We start from the raw sequence: 21,217 nt of genomic DNA, 5'->3' as shown, positions 1-21,217 counted from the left end.
TGCTCAGCCCCGTGTATGTTGTGGTGACGCATGAGTTCCATCACTTGCGCCATTTGCTCCTTGAGCTGTGAGAGCTCGGCTGTAAGCTTCTTAATTTGCTCCTCCATCGCGTCCATCTTCTTGATTTTCTGCGCGCGCGTGAGGACAAAGAGATGACCAGCCACTTTCTAAAATGAATATTTAGTTAGTTTATTTTACGGAATGAATACACTCTTTAACATGAGCTTGATAAACCTCCATCTTTAAGGCGCTGCCTTTTTAAGACGGAAGTTTACCACCCTTCTTTGTCTATGATTTCTCCCCAACGGAGAATCTCTATAGTCATGGGTCTCTTTCACTCATGTCAAGAGGTATTGGTGATCCTAAAATGTATGTTTTTATGAGGATGCATGATGTCTTATTGGTAATGATGTACATGCTTCTCACTTTTATTATATTTTCACACATGGTCTTTCCTCTCATGTCATGGTTTTTTATGCATGGGGATTATTTTTAGACCTTATCACGAGGTTATTTATTAATGCACAAACAATTGCACATAAGCATTTACACAAACAATTCACTCATCCACGAACAGTCACGAGCGAATCACGAGGTAGGGGTCTCCTGCAGAAAAGTGCATATTCAAGGAGGATCTAACTGTTCTCACTTGGTCAAAGGCCCCCAAGGTGCCCCCATTATAGGGACCCAATTCCTCTTGTCGTAGGTCGATGGAAAGCTCCAACGCACCGTCGGACTCAAGTTCATGGTTATCACCTTGAGTGATGCTTTTCGACAACGGTCTCATAGGCTCCTATAAACCCATCAACCGGCCGTACTAACATCCACTCCCTATGGATTACCACTCATGCCCCCGGGTATAGAGGGAACTGTTGTGTGCAAAGGTTTGTGTGCAGTTTTTATTTCAAACAATTGCGGAATTTAAGCATACAACAGTTATTTAAAGCCATATAATAAAACATATTATAATACAAGCAAGGGGTAATGAAGTAATTTTAACTATTATTTGTTAAAAATAATCTGTCACTAAATGGGACTGACTCTCAAGGCTTCCCCAGTGGAGTCGCCATCTGTCGCCACCGGCCCAAACGGGCTTTCGGCATTCGCGAAGGATGGTTGGACTCGTTTATTTGTTTAAAAAATGTGGATTGCTAGAATGACTTATTCTCAAACTGAGACCTCGTCAAACGAGCAATTTTATTAAAAGGCTCACCAATCCATATTAATCCCAAGCGGGACCCTCCATGGATTAGTGGTTTTCGCAAAAGGAGGGTTCGTGGAGTCGCCACCAATGTTTTACTCAAAACATTGGAAAAAGGGATAAGGCAATTGATTTTATAAATCAACTTTGGCCATTACAACCAGAGTTGGGTAAGGGAGTCGGTTACGCGTGGGGAAGGTGTTAGCACCCCACAGCGCCCCTTTCGGGTTCCCTATGACAGATTATTTTCTAAAATAACAGTGTAAAATTACTAAATTACCCCTATTTATTATAAGCGATTATAAATTAACTATCTACATGATGACAGTTTAAATATGCACACAGAAAGCAGTAAAAGGAAGGATTTAAGAAGAAACCTCTTGAAGCGTGCTTTTATATATTGAGTAAAACTGGGAAGCTTTTTGGCGTTCCCTCGCTCTACAAGCTCGCTCGCTCCTTCCTAAAAACTTTTGACTATGGAAATCCGGAGGATTTCCCTTCGACTAGGTTCGAATCTCCAAGCTAAGTGCTCGGAATTCCAGAACTTCGTCGGATCGACTCCCAGAGAGATTTCTAGGGCAGAACACTGCTCAAAAACCCCAGAATACTCAAGGAGGGAGTCAAAACTGAGTGAAAAAGTGTGTATTGACGTCAAATGACGCCATATTTATAGGAAATAGGAGCAATACGGGCGCTGGGGTCAATACGGCCCGTATTGAGAATTTGTTCTTCAATACGGCCGTATTGAACTCAATACGGCCGTATTGAAGTTCACAGATCTTCAATACGGCCGTATTGAGTCCAGTACGGCCGCATTGAAGTTCAAAACTTCAATACAGGCCGTACTGGTCCCCAAGCAGCCCGTATTGGTCCCAATTCCTCCTATTTTCTATTTTTAGCTATCCTAAGACCTCTTAGACCTATAGAGAACCCTCCTTGGGCCTTCTGGAAGTCCTTCTGGCTGATCCTTCTTCAGTCTTCGAGAGTCTTCAAGCTTTATTTCCGACCCGGACAATTTTAGGGGTCTACAGGGACACAAGAACCTATGAGTAACTGCACATCCCCTAGACGGATCCCTGCGTTATCCAGCCCTCAGTGGCACAAAAATCAAAAACAATCGTCGAAGCAGCATCGTGGACTGTGGAGACAAAATCATCACAAATCCCTGGAGAGGGCAAACTCACACTGCTAACGTCGTCAGAAACATGGAGGCAGACCCTGGGGAGGGCAAACCGCAGACCCTGGAGAGGGCAAACTCAGCTGTCAAGGTTGTCAGAAACACCGAGACAGAGCCTGGAGAGGCGGTACACAGCTACCCCGTCGTCAGAAACACGGAGGTATGCAACCCTGGGGAGGGCAAACCGCAGACCTTGGAGAGGGCAAACTCAGCTGCCAAGGTTGTCAGAAACACCGAGGCAGAGCCTGGAGAGGCAGTACTCAGCTACCCTATCGTCAGAAACAACGGAGGTATGTAACTGTCAAGGTTGTCAGAAACACCGAGACAGAGCCTGGAGAGGCGGTACTCAGCTACCCTGTCGTCAGAAACAACGGAGGTATGCAACTGCCAATGTCGTCAAAAACACAGAGGCAGAGCCTGGAGAGGCGGTACTCAGCCACCAACGTCGTCAGAAACACGGAGGTGTGCAACTGCTAACGTCGTCAGAAACACGGAGGCAGAGCCTGGAGAGGCGGGTACTCAGCTACCGAGGTTGTCAGAAACACCGAGGTATGCACGAGCCTGGAGAGGCGACGACTAATACTCAACCTGGAGAGGCTACTCAACAATTTTCCACCGGAAGACACTACAAGTCGGAAGGATGGCTTATTCCCCGGACAATTGGGTCAACTCCTTTACTTGTCAACCGGTACACCAAAAAGCCGTTTGACTAAGTAAAGGGGGGGCAGCTGTAGACCCCTAAAATTGTCCGGGTCGGAAATAAGACTCGAAGACTCTCAAAGACCAAAGGAAAGTCAGCCGGAAGGACTCCTGGAAGACCCTGGAAGACCCTAGGATGATTATTCGTAGGTTTAGAAGTATTAGAGTAGCTTAAAATAAGGATGTGGGAGGATTGAAGCTCAATACGGCCTCCTAGAAGTTCAGTACGGCCGTACTGAACAATTTGAACTACAATACGGCCGTACTGAAGCCAATACGGCCATACTGAAGTTTTTGAACTTCAGTACGGCCGTACTGAAACCAATACGGCCGTACTGAAACCAATACGGCCGTACTGAAACCAATACGGCCGTACTGAAGTTTTTGAACTTCAGTACGGCCGTATTGAATTCATTACGGCCGTACTGTAGTTCAAAACTTCAGTACGGGCCGTATTGATGTCAGAGGCCATACTGCGCCTCACTCCTATATATAGGACGTCATTTGGACGTCATTCCACACATTTCCACACATTTGGACACTTTTTCCATACTTTTGGACCCTCTTGCTGAGTATTCTGGGGTTTTTGAGCAGTGTTCTGCCCTAGAAGTCTCTCCGAGAGCCGATCCGACAAAGTTCTTGAGTTCTGAGCATTTAGCTTGAGGATTCGAACTAGTCGAAGGGAAATCTTTTTGATTTCCATAGTAAAAATTAATCTTTAGGGAAGGAGCGAGCAAGCGTGTAGTGGGAAGGAGCGCCAAAAAGCCTCCTAACGTCTGTTTGAATATATAAAAGCACGCTTCAAAGGTTTCTTTTTCAAATCCTTCCTTTTATTGCTTTCTGATTGTTGCATTGCATTTTTCATCATGTAGATATCTCGTTTATAGTCGTTTCTAATAAATAGGGGTAATTTAGTAATTTTACACTGTTATTTATAAAATAATCCGTCATAGGGAACCCGAAAGGGGCGTTGTGGGGTGCTAACACCTTCCTCGCACGTAACCGACTCCCTTACCCGACTCTGGTTGTAATGGCCAAAGTTGATTTATGAAATCAATTGCCTTATATCTTTTTCCAATGTTTTGAGTAAAACATTGGTGGCGACTCCAAGAACCCTTCTTTTGCGAAAACCACTAATCCATGGAGGGTCTCGCTTGAGATTAACATGGATTGGTGATTCATTTAATAAAATTGTTAGTTTGATGAGGTCTCAGTTTGAGAATAAGTCGTTCTAACAATCCATCACTTTTCAAAACTTAAAAAGAGTCCGACCATCGTCGCGAATGCCAACGTCCGTTTCGGCGGGTGGCGACACTCCATATCAAGCACATAGAAATCAGCAGGAAAAATCAGTTAACCGACTCGAACTAAGACATCCTCAATGAAACCTGTAGGGTGGGCGACACTTCTATTTGCCAACTATATCACCACACTCGTAGGTTGCATAGGACCAAGCGACAAAGATTTAAAAATGGACAGAGGAATGACATTTATAGAAGCACCCAAATCATGCATGGCATTTTCAAATTTGTTATTCCCAATAATACAAGGTATGCAGAAAGTACCTGGGTCCTTACATTTTTCAAGAATGTGCGAAATAGATTTACCTATCAAAGCAGACACATTTCTGCCCATGCTGGTTCTCTCATTTCCCTTTATTTTCCTCTTATGAGTGCACAACTCCTTCAAAAAAATTTCATATCTTAGGATTTTCTTTATGGCATCAAGTAGAGGTATGGTCACCTCCACCTTTCTGAAGGTCTCCAATATTTCCTTATCCATCTCTTCCAACTTTTTGCTTGGAGTCAATTTAGGAGGAAATGGAAGAGGGATAAGAGGCTGCTGCAAATCATAATTGGTGCTCGAAAAAGGTCCACCTGCATGAAAATTTCGGGCACCAACTGGTTCATCATTTTGCTAAGGTGCAGATGCTGAAATTGGTACTTCCACAAGTTCAGATGAAGGTGGAGGTACTGCAGTGGGTATGTTAATCTATTTCCCCGACCTCAATGTGATGGCACTCACATTTTCCAGATTCTGCATAGTCTGTGAAGACAACTTATCTAAATTTTGAGACTATGCCTGATTGAGTTGAGTAGCCATCTTCCCCATCTGATTGGTCAAGCTATGAATGGAAGCTCTGGTCTCTTGCTGGAATTACATATTTTAAAGAGTCATCTACCTCACTAACTCCTCCAATGAAGGTTCATAAGTAGAAGGTAGAGGAGTTGGTGGTGTAGGAGCTTCGTGTTGTCTTTATTGCTGCTGTTGTTGGATAGGGGGAGGCACATATCTACTAGGACCATCATTGTTTTGGAAGGGAGGGGATGGCTGTTGTTGTTGCAGCTACTGGTTAGATCATTTGAGATTGTGATGATTTCTCCAACCTGGATTGTACCTATTGCTAGAGAGGTCATAACTCTATTGTTGTTGTTGTTGGATAGGAGGTATGTTGTAAATATTTGCAGCATATGCCTCTGGATGCTCATTTACTCCTGACTGTTGCAGGGAAGGGCATACATTTGTGTCATGATCAATTGAAGAACAAAGGCCACAGACCCTTGCTACATATGCAAATTTTTGATTTGTAGCAAGTTGAGTCACCAGGTTGACCAATGCATCAATGTCGCCACCGGCCCAAACGGGCCTCGGCGGTCGCGAAGACGGTCGAGCTCGCTTTTATTTTAGTTTTGAAAATGTATTGGATTATTAGAACGACTTGTTCTCAAACTGAGACCTTGTCGATCTTATCCAATTTATTTATTAAAAGTCTCACCAACCCATGTTAATCCCAAGCGGGACCCTCCATGGATTAGTGGTTTTCGTAAAAGGAGGGTTCGTGGAGTCGCCACCAATGTTTTACTCAAAACATTGGAAAAAGGGATAAGGCAATTGATTTTATAAATCAACTTTGGCCATTACAACCAGAGTTGGGTAAGGGAGTCGGTTACGCGTGGGGAAGGTGTTAGCACCCCACAGCGCCCCTTTCGGGTTCCCTATGACAGATTATTTCTAAAATAACAGTGTAAAATTACTAGATTACCCCTATTTATTCTAAGCAATTATAAATTAACTATCTACATGATGACAGTTAAATATGCACACAGAAAGCGGTAAAAGGAAGGACTTTAAGAAGAAACCTCTTGAAGCGTGCTTTCTATATATTTCGTAAAACCGGGAAGCTTTTTGGCGTTCCCTCGCTCTACAAGCCCGCTCGCTCCCTCCTATAAAATTTTGACTACGGAAATCCGGAGGATTTCCCTTCGACTAGGTTCGATCCTCAAGCAAAATGGCTCGGGGCTCAAGAACTTCGTCGGATCAACTCTCCGAGTGATTTCTAGGGCAGAACACTGCTCAAAAACCCCAGAATACTCAAGGAGAGGGTTGAAACTATCTGAAAAAGTGTGGAATGACGTCCAATTGACGTCATATTTATAGGGAATAGGCGCAATACGGGCTACAGAATCAATACGGCCGTATTGAAATTTTTGAACTTCAATACGGCCGTATTGAATTCAATACGGCCGTATTGAAATTCAGAAATTTCAATGCGCTCGTATTGAGTTCACTGCGGCTGTATTGAAACTTCAATACGGCCGTATTGATTTCAGTACGGCCGTATTGAAGTTTCAGAAACTTCAATACGCCGTATTGAGTTCACTGCGGCCGTATTGAAGCTTCAATACGGCCGTATTAAGTTCAGTACGGCCGTATTGGGCTTCATTCCCTCCACTTCCTTATTTTAAGCTATTCTAAGACCTTTAGACCTACAGAGAACCCTCCTAGGGCCTTCCAGGAGTCCTTCTGGCTGATCTTCCTTCAGTCTTCGAGAGTCTTCAAGCTTTATTTCCGACCCGGACAATTTTAGGGGTCTACAGCTGCCCCCCCTTTACTTAGTCGGACGGTCTTTTGGTGTACCGGCTGACAAGTAAAGGAGTTGACCCAATTGTCCGGGCGATGTACCGACCTTCTGACTTGTAATGTCTTCCGGTGGAAAATTGTTGAGTAGCCTCTCCAGGTGAGTGCATACCTCGGCGCTTCTGACATCCTCGGCAGCTGAGTTTACCCTCTCCAGGGTCAACTTCACTCGACGCCCGAGCCGGAAGTTGAACACCAACGCACCTCTGATGACGCTGATGGTTGAGTACCGTCTCTCCAGACCTAGCCTCACTCGACGCCCGAGCCGGAAGCTAGACACCAGTGTGTTAATCATCACCCTGATGATTGAGTACCGCCTCTCCAGGCTCTGCCGCTTAACATTTGGCAGTTGAGTTTGCCCTCTCCAGGGTCTGCGTCTTAACATCGGCAGGTGAGTTTATCCTCTCCAGGGACTGCGTCCGTGTCTCCTGATCACTTCGGCAATGCGAGTTTACCCTCTCCAGGGACTGCGTCTTAATATCGGCAGCTGAGTTTACCCTCTCCAGGGACTGCGTCTTAACATCGGCAGCTGAGTTTGCCCTCTCCAGGGACTGCGTCCGTGTCTTCTGATCACTTCGGCAATGCGAGTTTACCCTCTCCAGGGACTGCGTCTTAACATCGGCAGCTGAGTTTACCCTCTCCAGGGACTGCGTCTTAACATCGGCAGCTGAGTTTGCCCTCTCCAGGGACTGCGTCCGTGTCTTCTGATCACTTCGGCAATGCGAGTTTACCCTCTCCAGGGACTGCGTCTTAACATCGGCAGCTGAGTTTACCCTCTCCAGGGACTGCGTCTTAACATCGGCAGCTGAGTTTGCCCTCTCCAGGGTCTGCGTCTTAACATCGGCAGGTGAGTTTACCCTCTCCAGGGTCTGCGTCCGTGTCTTCTGATCACTTCGGCAATGCGAGTTTACCCTCTCCAGGGATTTGAGATGATTTTTGTCTCCACAGTCCACTATGCTGCTTCGACAGTTTTTTTTTCTGATTTTGTGCCGCTGAGGGCTGGATAACGCAGGGATCCGTCTAGGGGATGTGCAGTCATTCATAGGTTCCTGTGCCCCAACTTGCATTGCATTGTTGGTACCCATGGGGAATTTCTGACTCCTTGGGGTGTAGACACAGATGCTCTTTCTCTCTGAGTTGAGCGATGCCTTATGTTTGGCTGACGTCCTTTGACGTTGGTGGAGTATCCCGGTTCATCCTTATTCGGGTATCTCTTTTTGATTTTCTAATTTTTGCTGCCTCTGTGTAGGCTGTTATCCACTAGGGAATTCTGTCATTCATTTCTTGACTGGCCTCTTCTGTTGGGCAGATAATCTTGATGTTCGGTGCTTGGCTGGATGCCGCATTCCGCTTGGGGAATATTTATTGAGATTTTTTTTTTTTTTTTTTTTTTCTCCTTTTGTAGGGATGCCTCTTGAGTAGGCGATTGGGGATTTGGGGATCTTATGTATCCCAGAGTATTATTTAGGAAGCCTCTGCAGGCTTAGTCTCACTCAACGCTTGAGTTGAAGAGCTATCTTCACTGAAGAAGTTTTAAAGTCCTTTGACTTGAATATACTGCTTGGATGATCATACTTCCATCGGAGATTTTGACGATCTTGCTTGATAGCTCTTGCTGGGGATTTTTCCGTGAGCTTGAGCTGAGGTTCCCTCTGGGGAGTATTATTTCTGCGAGCCTCTCCAGGCTCAATTATTCTGTTTACTGAGGAGTATTGTTTCGGCAAGCCTCTCCAGGCTCAGTTATTCTGTACAAACTGATGAGTATTGTTTCGGCAAGCCTCTCCAGGCTCAGTTATTCTGTATGATGCTGTTGATTTTCTGAATCTTTGCATTTTGCTTGCTGCTGTCATACACAAGCAATTTTCTATTTTTCTATTTTATGCGGTTGCCTCATGATAAGGTCTTTGAATGTGCGACTAATGTGTGTGTGATGCACAAATACAATTTTTTATTTTTGTTCATTTATTTAGAAAAGTGAGTGGCTCTCCCTATCCTCTTCTTCTTGGAGGACTTTCTGTCATTGACGCGAGGGAGTATTTTTGTGAGCCTTTATGCAGGAGATTATGGATTTTACAGGAACCCCTCCAATTTTCTTTTATTGACCGATTATTAATGGGATTTCGTACAATTTTTATGAAAAATCAATTCAGAGGCATAATCACATGGTCAAGAAAGAAAAGAAACAAATGGATATTTTTATTGATGTTCAAATGTTTATACAGAAAGATTTACAAAGGGATTCTCTGAAGAATGGCTGGCCAGGGTAGGCTGTACATTTTTGGCTTAAACAATTACATATGTGATTGCTCCCGTTCCCTAGTTGCTTCGGGTGAGATGCCTGAGCCAGGAGTGTAGATGCTGCAAGACGCTTGCTTCTAGAAGATTATCACTTGAACCGCCTTTCGGTTTTCGATTCAAGTGATCGTTGCTTGCTTTACTTTTTGCATCTTATTCTTTTGCCCCTAATTTTTGCCTAGGACATGTCCTAGCGGGGATAATTTTGCCTTTGTTTTGCCTAGTACCCTTGTACTGGCGGGCTTTTCGTTTTGCCCTAACTTTTGCCTAGGATGCCCTTTTTGGGTTTTCATCCTAGCGGGCTGATGCAAGCAACGTCTTCAAGCATAATACTTCTTTACCACGTCAGCGTTGACTGGGTATCGAAGTTCTTCTCCGTCCATGTCTGTGAGAATCAATGCTCCTCCGGAGAAGGCTCGCTTCACCACGTATGGTCCTTCGTAATTTGGGGCCCACTTTCCGATTTTGTCCTTTTGAGCTGGTAGCAATTTCTTCATCACCAGCTCTCCCTCATGGTAGATTCGAGGATGGACTTTCTTGTCAAAAGCCTTTTTGATCTTCCTTTGGTAGGCTTGACCATGGCATATGGCGTTCAGTCGTTTTTCTTCGATAAGGTTTCAATTGGTTGTATCGACTTTGAACCCATTCTGCCTCGGAAAGTTTTGCTTCCTTGACTACTCTCAGAGACGGTATCTCGACTTCAACCGGCAGAACTGCCTCCATTCCATAAACAAGGGAGAATGGAGTAGCTCCTGTGGATGTACGTACTGAAGTCCTATAACCATGGAGAGCGAAGGGTAGCATCTCATGCCAGTCTTTGAATGAGACAACCATCTTTTGTACTATCTTCTTGATATTCTTATTGGCTGCCTCGACTGCCCCATTCATCTTTGGTCGATATGGGGAAGAGTTGTGGTGCTGAATTTTGAACTCTTTGCACAGTTCTTCCACCATCTTATTGTTCAAATTGGATCCATTATCAGTGATGATTTTGTCGGGAATACCGTATCTGCATATGATATTCTTTCTGATGAAGGATGTTACCACCTTTCGGGTCACATGAGCATACGATGCCGCTTCTACCCATTTGGTGAAATAGTCAATGGCCACAAGGATGAACCTATGTCCATTGGATGCTGTAGACCCCTAAAATTGTCCGGGTCGGAAATAAAGCTTGAAGACTCTCGAAGACTGAAGGAAGATCAGCCAGAAGGACTCCTGGAAGGCCCTAGGAGGGTTCTCTGTAGGTCTAGAGGTCTTAGAATAGCTCAAAATAAGGAAGTGGAGGGAATGAAGCCCAATACGGCCGTACTGAACTTAATACGGCCGTATTGAAGCTTCAATACGGCCGCAGTGAACTCAATACGGCATATTGAAGTTTCTGAAACTTCAATACGGCCGTACTGAAATCAATACGGCCGTATTGAAGCTTCAATACAGCCGTATTGAACTCAATACGGCCGTATTGAAATTTCTGAATTTCAATACGGCCGTATTGAACTCAATACGGCCGTATTGAAGTTCAAAAATTTCAATACGGCCGTATTGGTTCTGTAGCCCGTATTGGGCCTGTTCCCTATAAATATGACGTCAATTGGACGTCATTTGGCACTTTCACACTCAGTTTTGAATCCCTCCTTGAGTATTCTGGGGTTTTTGAGCAGTGTTCTGCCCTAGAAATCTCTTTGGGAGTCGATCCGACGAAGTTCTGGAATTCCGAGCACTTAGCTTGGAGATTCGAACCTAGTCGAAGGGAAATCCTCCGGATTTCCATAGTCAAAATTTTATAGGAGAGAGCGAGCGAGCTTGTAGAGCGAGGGAACGCCAAAAAGCTTCCCAGTTTTACTCAATATATAAAAGCACGCTTCAAGAGGTTTCTTCTTAAATCCTTCCTTTTACTGCTTTCTGTGTGCATATTTAAACTGTCATCATGTAGATAGTTAATTTATAATCGCTTATAATAAATAGGGGTAATTTAGTAATTTTACGCTGTTATTTTAGAAAATAATCTGTCATAGGGAACCCGAAAGGGGCGCTGTGGGGTGCTAACACCTTCCCCACGCGTAACCGACTCCCTTACCCAACTCTGGTTGTAATGGCCAAAGTTGATTTATAAAATCAATTGCCTTATCCCTTTTTCCAATGTTTTGAGTAAAACATTGGTGGCGACTCCACGAACCCTCCTTTTACGAAAACCACTAATCCATGGAGGGTCCCGCTTGGGATTAATATGGATTGGTGAGACATTTTAATAAATAAATTGGATAAGATCGACAAGGTCTCAGTTTGAGAACAAGTCGTTCTAATAATCCAATACATTTTCAAAACTAAAATAATAAGCGAGCTCGACCGTCTTCGCGACCGCCGAGGCCCGTTTGGGCCGGTGGCGACAGATGGCGACTCCACTGGGGAAGCTTCGAGGGTCAGTCCCATTTAGTGACAGATTATTTTTAACAAATAATAGTTAAAAATTACTTTATTACCCCTCACTTGTATGATAACATGTTTATCTATTTGGCTTTAATAACTGTTGTATTTTTAAATTTACGCAATTGTTTGAAATAAAAACTGCACACAAACCTTTGCACACAACAGTTCCCTCTATACCCGGGGGCATGAGTGATTAACCATAGGGAGTGGATGTTAGTACGGCCGGTTGTCGAATGGGTCTATAGGTGCCCGTAGACCGTTGTCGGAAAACATCACTCAAGGTGATAACCATGAACTTGAGTCCGACAGTGCGTTGGAGCTTTCCATCGACTTACGACGAGAGGAATTGGGTCCCTATAATGGGGGCACCTTGGGGGCCTTTGACCAAGTGAGAACAGTTAGATCCTCCTTGAATATGCACTTTTCTGCAGGAGACCCCTACCTCGTGATTCGCTCGTGACTGTTCTTGGATGAGTGAATTGATTGTGTAAATGCTTATGTGCAATTGTTTGTGCATTAATAAATAACCTCGTGATAAGGTCTAAAAAATAATCCCCATGCATGAAAATGTCATGACATGAGAGGAAAAACCAATGTGTGAAAATATAATAAAAGTAAGGAGCATAGGCATCATTATCAATAATACCTCATGCATCCTCATCATCATTTATAGGTTCACTAATACCCTCTCGATGTGAGTGAAAGAGACCCGTGACTATTGAGATTCTCCGTTGTGGAGAGATAATAGCCTAGGGAGGGTGATAAACTTTCATCTTAAAAAGGCAGCGCCTCAAAGATGAAAGATTATCAAGCTCACATCAAGAGTGTATTCATATCATAAATAAGCTAATTAGAATAAACATTCATTTTAGAAAGTGGCTGGTCATCTCTCTGTCCTCACACGCGCGAAGAAAATCAAGAAAATGGAAGCGCTAGAGGAACAAAACAAGAAGCTCACGACCGAGCTTTCACAGCTCAAAGAGCAGATGGCGCAAATGTTGGAACTCATGCGTCACCATAACATTCATGGATCTCATCACAGTGACCATGGGTCCCATCATGAGGGAGAGGAGGAGGAGCATGAAGAAGATCCTCCACATGCCATACCTCTTGGGGCTGGAATTATGATCAAAGAGCCCGAGGTTTCAAAAGAACAATTCCACGCCCTAGAGGATCGGTTGAGGGCTATGGAGGGGCATGACTTCGATATTAAAGATGCCGCCGACATGTGTTTAGTGAGGGATATTCAATTCCCTCCCAAATTTAAAGTGCCAGATTTCCCGAGATACGTGGGATCGACTTGCCCCAAGAGTCATCTCACCATGTACTGCCGAAAGATGGCTGCATATGCCACAAATGAAAAGCTCTTGATCCACTGCTTCCAAGAGAGCTTGGCTGATACCGCGCTCAACTGGTATATGCAGCTAGATGGAAATCAAGTATGTACATGGAGGCAGTTGGCCGACGCCTTTCTCAAGCGTTACAAATACAACATCGACCTAACACCTGATAGGTCAGATCTTCAAGCCTTGAGTAAGAAAAATGATGAATCTTTCAAGGCGTACGCCCAACGATGGAGGGAGTTGGCGGCACAGATAGAGCCCCCGCTGTCAGATAAGGAGATGGTGTCCTTATTCATCAACTCGTTGACTGGTCCCTATTACGATAAAATGATAGGGAACACAACGACACTCTTCTCGGACATCATCACCATTGGGGAGAGAGTGGAACAAGGACTTAAAAGTGGGAAGTTGGCTAAGCCTTCCCAATCATATGAAGCTAAGAAGGTCTTCGGGAAGAAGAAAGAGGGAGAAGTCAATGCTATAACCATACCCTCGGCTACTTCCACTTCGAAGTCGGGAAGATCGCAATTCACCCCTGTGAAGAAGTTTGATAAACTTCCGACCACTTATAGCGATCTCCTGCCGAAGCTAGTAGAAGCCAAACTTCTAGCTCATGTTCCACCAAGGAAGATCGACCCACCTTACCCCGATTGGTACAAGCCACAAGACAAATGTTTATACCATTCGGGGGCACCAGGGCATTCAACAGAGAAATGCCTAGCTCTCAAATACAAGGTCCAAAACCTTATTGATGCCGGGTGGGTCACCTTCGATTCGACAGCGCCCGACGTGAGCAAGAATCCTCTGCCAAAGCAGGAGTAGGGAGAAGAACAAACCACGATAGGGCCCCTTCATATTTCTCTTTTAGGGACTCATGATCAGTACCCGAGATCATGAGAACCTTTTCATGTAAATAAGGGTTTTTGTACAGTTTTAATACATATCAATAAAGAGACATTTTTCACATTATTCTCTTTTTTGTTCTTTTCTCTCTTTCCTCATAAACATTAATAATTCTAAACCTAAACAGAACCAATAAAATAATTATGTCTGTAATTGTTCGCTCTGACCGGGATCCAAAAGTTGAGGATGAATGGGTTGAGTTGGACAGTGATGAGGAAACCATTTCTCCGGATCTGCAAAGATTGCTAGATCAAGAAGCTTGTCAAGAGAAATTGGAGACTATAAATTTGGGGCATGGCCGAGAGATAAAAGAGGTCAATATTGGGACCCATATCAGTGATGAAATAAGGACACATGCTTCCGCTATGATTATAATAAAATCATTCTTCATTGCTTCTTTTCTTGCTTATAATAAAATTCTAAACCACATTATCTTTAACCCTGTTTGAATAAACATGAATGAGGTTAAAATCATCTTAATAATAATAAACCCACATCATTTTTATGTGGAAGTGTGTGTGATAACTTGGAGCACCTTCCCTTGGCCATGACAAGTGCCATCATGGATAAAAATAAATCCTTCAAAATAAAAGAAGCTCGGCAGGAAACCCAAAAAGGGGTCTGCGCAAAAATAAGAGCAAAAGACCCGCTAGGAATCCCACAAAAGGGTGACCTAGGCAAAAGTTAGGGTTGCAAAAATGAACAAAAACAAAAGTCCGCTAAAACGCCACAAAAGGGTGTTTTAGGCAAAAATAAGGACAATCAAAAAACAAAAGAAATCCATGATGGTACCATGAACCGATTTCAAAAAGAAAGGTTCAAGAGCAGCTATCCAAGTTGTCAAAGCACAATCATTAATAACAAAGATGTGCTTAACTTCATAAGTGTTTAATCAAGCAAGCCTAAACACATAAGCCCACCTTGGCCAAACATTCTTACAAAATCCATTTTTCAAAAATAAAATAATCCCCTCTAAAACACAAACTTTTGAAAATATATCCCTTCCTTCTTTTCTCTCTTGTCCCAAAAGATTTTGGAATAATCTAGTGGAAGCATGGAGAAATAAATCATCACTGATAATGGATCTAATCTGAACAACAAAATGGTGGAAGAACTGAGCCAAGAATTCAAGATCCAATACCACAACTCTTCCCCATATCGGCCAAAGATGAATGGGGCAATCGAGGCAACCAAAAAGAACATCAAGAAAATAGTGCAAAAGATGGTTGTCTCATTTAAAGACTGACACGAGATATTACCCTTTGCTCTTCATGGTTATAGGACTTCAGGAGGCAGTTCTACCCGTCGAAGTCGAAAAACCTTATATAAGGGTAATCATGGAAGCAAAACTTTCCGAGGCAGAAAGGGTTCAAAGCCGATACGACCGGTTGAACCTTATCCAAGAGAAACGGCTGAACGCCATATGCCATGGTCAAGCCTATCAGAGGAAGATCAAAAAGGCTTTTGACAAGAAAGTCGGCCCTCGAGTCTACCATGAGGGAGAGTTGGTAATGAAGAAATTACTACCAACTCAAAAAGGGCAAAATCGGAAAGTGTGCCCCAAATCACGGAGGACCATACGTGGTAAAACGAGCCTTCTCAGGAGAAGCATTGATTCTCACAAACATGGACGGAGAAGAACTTCGATACCCAGTCAACATTGACGTGGTAAAGAAGTACTATGCTTGAAGACGTTGCTTGCATAGGCCTGCTAGGATGAAAACCCAAAAAGGCGTCCTAGGCAAAAGTTAGGGCAAAATAAAAAGCCCGCCAGTACAAGGGTACTAGGCAAAACAACGGCAAAATTATCCCCGCTAGGATACGTCCTAGGCAAAAGTTAGGGGCAAAAGAATAAGATGTAAAAGCAAAGCAAGCAACGATCGCTTGAATCGAAAACCGAAAGGCGGTCCAAGTGATTATATTCTAGAAGCAAGCGTCTTGCAGCATCTACACTCCTGGCTCAGACCGAAGCAATTAGGGGAACGTAAAGAGCAACAATTACAGATATAATCGTTAAGCCCAATGTATATAGCCTACCCTGGCCAGCCATTCTTCAGAAATTTCCTTCTGTATATCTTTCTGTAAAAACACTTGTGAATATCAATAAAAATATCCATTTGTTTCTTTTCTTTCTTGACCATGTGATTATGCCTCTGAATTGGTTTTTCATAAAAATTGTACGAAATTCCATTAATAATCGGTCAATAAAAGAAAATTGGAGGGGTTCCTGTAAAATCCATAATCTCCTGCATAAAGGCTCACAAAAATACTCCCTCGCGTCAATGACAGAAAGTCCTCCAAGAAGAAGAGGATAGGGAGAGCCACTCACTTTTCTAAATAAATGAACAAAAATAAAAAATTGTATTGCATTTGTGCATCACACACACATTAGTTGCACATTCAAAGACCTTATCATGAGGCAACTGCATAAAATAGAAAAATAGAAAATTGCTTGTGTATGACAGCAGCAAGCAAAATACAAAGATTCAGAAAATCAACAGCATCATACAGAATAATTGAGCCTGGAGAGGCTTGCCGAAAGAATACTCTCAAAATAACTGAGCCTGGAGAGGCTCGCCGAAATAATACTCTCTCAGAATAATTGAGCCTGGAGAGGCTTGCCGAAAGAATACTCTCAGAATAATTGAGCCTGGAGAGGCTTGCCGAAAGAATACTCTCAGAATAATTAAGCCTGGAGAGGCTTGCCGAAATAATACTCGTACAGAATAATTGAGCCTGGAGAGGCTTGCCGAAACAATACTCCCACAGAATAATTGAGCCTGGAGAGGCTTGTCGAAATAATACTCCTTCAGAATAACTGAGCCTGGAGAGGCTTGCCGAAATAATACTCTCTCATTATAACTGAATTTAATTTCTTTAGCACTTTTAATTTCTTTACAGCAAAAGCCAAAAACATAAAAAGGCAAAATACAGAAAAAGCCAAATCAGAAGAAAAGGCAAAATACAGAAAAAGCCGAAAATAAAAAAGGCAAGGATATAGAAAATCCAACAAACAATTTGTACCGAATAACTAAGCCTGGAGAGGCTTACCAAAATAATACTCCACATCCTCCACAGTATGCAGAATAACTGAGCCTGGAGAGGCTCGCAGAAATAATACTCCCCAGAGGGAACCTCAGCTCAAGCTCACGGAAAAATCCCCAGCGAGAGCTATCAAAGCAAAATCGACGCAATCCCCAATGGAAGTGCGATCATCCAAACAGTATATACAAGTCAAAGGACTTAACACTTCCTCAGTGGAAGATAGCTCTCCGACTCAAAGCGCTGAGCGAGGCTAAGCCTGTAGAGGCTTCCTAAAAAATACTCTGGGATACGTGAGATCCCCAAATCCCCAGTCGCCTACTCAAGAGGCATTCCTACAAAAAGAAAAGATCAAAAATTTCAATAAATATTCCCCAAGCGGAATGCGGCACTCAGCCAAACACTGAACATCAAGATAATTCACCTACTTAGAGGCACTTCTTCAAAAAGAGAAAATCAAAAAGATCAATAAATATTCCCCAAGTGGAATCTGGCTCTCAGCCAATCATTGAACATCAAGGTGATATGCCTAACAGAAGAGGCTAATCAAAATCAACATCCAGAATCCCCAGCGGATAACAGCCTACACAGAGGCAGCAAAAAATCAGAAAATCAAAAAGAGTTACCCGAATAAGGATAACCGGGATACTCCACCAACGTCAAAAGGACGTCAGCCAAACATAAGGCATCGCTCAACTCAGAGAGAAAGAGCATCTGTGTCTATACCCCAAGGAGTCAGAAATTCCCCATGGGTACCAACAATGCAATGCAAGTTGGGGCACAAGAACCTATGAATGACTGCACATCCCCTAGACGGATCCCTGCGTTATCCAGCCCTCAGCGGCACAAAATCAGAAAAACAATCGTCGAAGCAGCATCGTGGACTGTGGAGACAAACTATACTCAACTACCTCATTTTTGAGAGGCAAGGTCTGGAGAGACGGTACTCAAACAAGGTCTGGAGAGACGGTACTCAAACAAGGTCTGGAGAGACAATACTCAAACGAAGTCTGGAGAGACAGTACTCAAACAAGGTCTGGAGAGACGGTACTCGAACAAAGTCTGGAGAGACGGTACTCGAACAAAGTCTGGAGAGACAGTACTCAAACAAGGTCTGGAGAGACGGTACTCAAACAAGGTCTGGAGAGACGGTACTCAAACAAGGTCTGGAGAGACAGTACTCAAACGAAGTCTGGAGAGACAGTACTCAAAGTCTGGAGAGACGGTACTCAAACAAAGTCTGGAGAGACGATACTCAAACAAGGTCTGGAGAGACGGTACTCGAACAAAGTCTGAAGAGACGGTACTCGAACAAAGTCTGGAGAGACGGTACTCAAACAAGGTTTGGAGAGACAATACTCAAGGTCTGGAGAGACAATACTCAGCCATCAGCGTCGTCAGAGGCACGTTGGTGTTAAACTCAGCTATCGAGGATGTCAGAAGCGCCGAGGTATGCACCCACCTGGAGAAGCTACTCAACAATTTTCCACCGGAAGACATTACAAGTCAGAAGGTCGGCACATCACCCGGACAATTGGGTCAACTCCTTTACTTGTCAGCCGGTACACCAAAAGACCGTCCGACTAAGTAAAGGGGGGGCAGCTGTAGACCCCTAAAATTGTCCGGGTCGGAAATAAAGCTTGAAGACTCTCGAAGACTGAAGGAAGATCAGCCAGAAGGGCTTCAATACGGCCGTATTGGTTCTGTAGCCCGTATTGGGCCTGTTCCCTATAAATATGACGTCAATTGGACGTCATTTGGCACTTTCACACTCAGTTTTGACTCCCTCCTTGAGTATTCTGGGGTTTTTGAGCAGTGTTCTGCCCTAGAAATCTCTCTGGGAGTCGATCCGACGAAGTTCTGGAATTCCGAGCACTTAGCTTGGAGATTCGAACCTAGTCGAAGGGAAATCCTCCGGATTTCCATAGTCAAAATTTTATAGGAGAGAGCGAGCGAGCTTGTAGAGCGAGGGAACGCCAAAAAGCTTCCCAGTTTTACTCAATATATAAAAGCACGCTTCGAGAGGTTTCTTCTTAAATCCTTCCTTTTACTGCTTTCTGTGTGCATATTTAAACTGTCATCATGTAGATAGTTAATTTATAATCGCTTATAATAAATAGGGGTAATTTAGTAATTTTACGCTGTTATTTTAGAAAATAATCTGTCATAGGGAACCCGAAAGGGGCGCTGTGGGGTGCTAACACCTTCCCCACGCGTAACCGACTCCCTTACCCAACTCTGGTTGTAATGGCCAAAGTTGATTTATAAAATCAATTGCCTTATCCCTTTTTCCAATGTTTTGAGTAAAACATTGGTGGCGACTCCACGAACCCTCCTTTTACGAAAACCACTAATCCATGGAGGGTCCCGCTTGGGATTAATATGGATTGGTGAGACATTTTAATAAATAAATTGGATAAGATCGACAAGGTCTCAGTTTGAGAACAAGTCGTTCTAATAATCCAATACATTTTCAAAACTAAAATAATAAGCGAGCTCGACCGTCTTCGCGACCGCCGAGGCCCGTTTGGGCCGGTGGCGACAGATGCCTTTGGCTCGATGGGTCCAATAACATCCATGCCCCACATTGCGAATGGCCATGGTGAAGCCAACACATTGAGTGGCGTTGGTGGGACATGAATGTTGTCGGCGTATGCTTGACACTTGTGGCATTTCCGGACGTATAGGTAACAATCCCTTTCAATGGTCGACCAATAATATCCTGCTCTGAGGATTTTCTTAGCCATTGCAGGCCCGGGAATATGGGTACCGAAAACCCCCTCATGTATTTCTTTGATTACATTTTGAGCTTCGACTTGGTCTATGCACCTCAACAAGACCGAGTTATAATTCTTTTTGTAGAGGGTTTCTCCAATCAACAGAAATCCCATGGCCCTTCTTCGGATATGCTTTTTATCAATATCGCTGGCCATATCAGGATATTCCCCTTTTGACAGATATTGTTTGATGTCATGGAACCATGGATGATCGTCAACAGCTTCATCTATCAGTAGGCAGAACGCTTGCTTATCGTGCCGCCGGATATTGATGATGGGCATTTCATGCTCCTTATCCAAGGCGAACATCGATGATAGTGTGGCAAGGGCGTCAGCGAACTGATTTTCCTCCCTTGGGATATATTCAAAGACGACATTTTGAAAGAATTGTATCAGGTCTTTGATATGCTCAACATATGGTATCAGCTTAGGATTTCGGACTTCCCATTCACCTCGCAGTTGGTGGATGACTAAAGCCGAATCTCCAAATACTTTGAGCTTTAGGATACCATTGTTGATTGCTGCTTGGATTCCTAACGCGCAAGCCTCATATTCGGCCATGTTATTTGTACAGTCGAAGTTGAGTCTTGCCGTTAAGGGGATATGCTTTCCTTGTGGGGAGATTAATACTGTTCCAATCCCCTATCCAAGCATGTTGGAGGCTCCATCGAAATACATGGTCCACGTATCATCCTTAGGATCTTCATGTTGTAAATGCATTATATCCTCATCGGGGAAATCATCCTGAAGGGATTGATAGTCATTGGTCGGCCCGTGTGCTAGGTAATCAGCTAGGGTACTACCCTTGATGGCCTTTTGTGTGACATGTATGATGTCAAATTCTGATAATTGCACTTGCCATCGGGCAATCTTCCCAGTGATTATCGGTTTGTCGAACACGTACTTAATTGGGTCCATTTTGGAAACCAACCAAGTAGTATGCCTAATCATATACTGCCTGAGCCGTTGTGTTGCCCATGCTAACGCACAGCACGTCTTTTCTAGTGGCGTGTAGCGGGTTTCATAATCAAGGAACTTTTTGCTCAGGTAGTAGATGGCTTGTTCTTTCTTCTTTGTTTCATCTTGTTGTCCTAGCACAGCTCCCATGGACTCATCAAGCACCGTTAGATAGAGGATTAATGGTCTTCCCTCGACAGGTGGCACCAACACTGGTGGATTGGCCAAGCACTGTTTGATCTTATCGAAAGCTTGTTGACAATTCTCATCCCAAACTTCGGAATGATTCTTGCGCAACAGCTTGAATATTGGTTTGCACGTGTCAGTCAACTGTGCGATGAACCTTGCGACGTAGTTCACCCTGCCGAGGAATCCTCTAATTTCTTTCTCAGTTTTAGGAGGAGGCATTTCCATTATTGCCTTTACTTTATCGGGGTCCACCTCTATGCCTTTTTCACTGACGATGAACCCGAGA

The sequence above is a fragment of the Cajanus cajan genome, chromosome 5 (genome assembly GCF_000230855.2).
Source record: "Cajanus cajan strain Asha chromosome 5, NIPB_CcT2T_4, whole genome shotgun sequence".
NCBI lineage: Eukaryota > Viridiplantae > Streptophyta > Magnoliopsida > Fabales > Fabaceae > Cajanus > Cajanus cajan.
This window is presented reverse-complemented; position numbering follows the sequence as displayed.